The sequence below is a fragment of the Phalangium opilio genome, unplaced genomic scaffold, assembly GCF_054372755.1.
Source record: "Phalangium opilio isolate 3A_F unplaced genomic scaffold, DU_Popi_V2 ptg000390l_1, whole genome shotgun sequence".
Lineage (NCBI taxonomy): Eukaryota > Metazoa > Arthropoda > Arachnida > Opiliones > Phalangiidae > Phalangium > Phalangium opilio.
The window spans coordinates 3372850-3375226 of record NW_028324234.1 but is presented as its reverse complement, the minus strand read 5'-3'; the positions used below and the strand labels follow the sequence as shown (position 1 = coordinate 3375226).

At 40.4% G+C, this 2377-nt stretch overlaps 1 pseudogene; it reads left to right on the top strand.

Annotated features, from left to right (window-relative positions):
- Positions 1–302: 302 nt before the first annotated feature.
- LOC149596230 (uncharacterized) lies at positions 303–1058 on the top strand (annotated as a pseudogene).
- The last annotated feature ends 1319 nt before the right edge of the window (positions 1059–2377 follow it).

Genomic DNA, 2377 nt, shown 5'->3' with positions numbered 1-2377 from the left:
ACCGGAAAAAGTATGCAGACTTCAACGAAGTCTTTATGGCTTGAAACAGTCAGCACGCATTTGGAATGAACGGATAAATGCGGTGCTCGAGGAGGATGGTTTTCAGAGAGGGTTGTCTGACAAGTGTCTTTACACTAAGAAAGTAGGAAACACGTACATGTATGTTTTTGTCTACGTCGATGATATAATTGCAATTGCACCAAATGATGGCATCGTGGATAAAGTCTACGAATATTGATGCGTACGGGATTTTTAAAATCCACCAATCGGGCTATATTTCTCGCATACTAGAGACATTCGGTATGGAAAATGCAAACCCAGCGAAAACACCATTAGACACGGGCTATTTAAAGGATGCAGAAGCGCGTCTAGAAGACCAAGAAATGCCAAATAAAGAAATATATCGGCAAGCGATCGGTAGTTTGTTGTACGTAGCCACGTGCACGCGCCCAGATATCGCGGCAAGCATTTCGATTCTAAGCCGAAAAATCACCAATCCAAGTTCAACAGATTGGACCGCTGTCAAGCGCGTGATGCGTTATTTAAAAGGAACCCAAGGTTTTAAACTGATGCTTGGATCAAAGAACGCTAAATCCAAAAATCTAACGGGATACGCGGACGCCGACTGGGCTGGAAACAGCGTTGATAGAATATCAAACATGGGCTATGTTTTCATGTGGCTCGGTGGTACTATAAGCTGGACTTGTAGAAAACAAACAAACGTAGCACTCTCTTCTACCGAAGCTGAGTATGTAGCCTTAGCTGAAACCTGTCGAGAAGCACTCTGGTTGGAAAAGGTACTAAAAGACCTGAAGCAAGAATGCGGCAAAACTAAAATGTTTGAGGACAACCAAAGTTATTTGAAAATGGTTGAAAATGAAAGTGTCACTCAACGGACCAAACACATTGACACAAGGCACCATTTTGTTAAGGATTTGAAAACTGTGTTTAGTTTTGAGTATTGCCCAACAGAATTAATGCTCGCAGATTTACTTACTAAACCATTAGAGCGAATGAAAACGAAAGACCTGTCAACGTCGCTTCGACTAACTGAGTAAAGGGAAACTAATATTCTACAACTTTGAGAGAGGGTGTAGAAACAAAGTTAAAGTTCGCGCCCAAACAAGCCGTTATAGATCGCGCCAGTTTATCAAATATTTGTTATTGATTTTTTACTCTTGCTATTTCAGTACATGTTGTAACCTTCGGAAATAAACTTATTCTTTGTCTTTTTTGTACACTAACATGTTGTGCCAGTATTTTTGCTTTCTAGCATAGGAATTACCCAAGTATTAGAAATAATTCCAATAGCTGGTTTTACAATATCACCTGCCAAATTTAAGCTGGACTCGCACTCGACGGAAATCACGACGGAAATCACGACGGAGACCCGGCAGAAAGGGGTTCGACCGAAAAATCTTTACGCCGAGCCCGACGGAATTTCCGCTCGACCGGGCGCAAGTTGTGTTCTATTTTTCGGTCGTGTTCGGCGTTACGCCGGTGTCTCAGACAATGAAATTATCCCGCTGACTACGTCATAAATTTCAAGAGTGCACGCATACGCTAGATAGATTGATAGTCGCCATGTATTTTTTTGGTCGGAATCATGCCACGAAGAAAGAAAAATGTATCTAATGGAAGTATATAGAGGTAAGATGTTAATGAGGAAGTCTTTTTTGAGGAGGTTACAAAATATACTTTCTTGTACGATCTAAGCGACAATGGGACAGAGATTTCAATTCAGAGTACGTAATAAATGTTATGGAAACCACTCTAATCTGTCACGTGACCCAAAAATATCTACCCCCAAACTCAAAATTCAGTCGTAGTATGAACAGTCTACAGCCGGACGACGGCATAAGATAAAATTTCTACCGTATGCTGCGTGATTTGCGCCGGTTTTTTTCGGTCGAGTGGGAATCTAGCTTTATGAGGCACGAAGTTGTCATAGTCTGACGCAAGAATCAGATGAAACTTTCTCCTCATGCTCTCTCAACACAGAAAACTCTAGATTAATCCTTAAAAATGTCTAGAATTGTTTTTGTAAAGTAAATGCTCTCTTAGACTGTTATTTATAGTTAAAATGTTTCTTATTTGTTTTGGTGCAACAAATACATGGGAAAACTTAATGTAGAGAGTTGTCAAAGTCTGACGCAAGAATCAGGCCGTCAGATTAAACCTAAGCCACGTATTTTCCAGTCAGATTTTATATTCTGTTATTTAGCACGACCAGATCTATCAAACAACCACGGATTCATACATGTACCTCATGAGGTAAGAAATCATACCTCATTCGACCATTTTAACCCCCGTCTGATTTATTGATGGCCCCCTTTGATGACGTCAGATTTCATATATTTGGAAACGCCATTTCCAG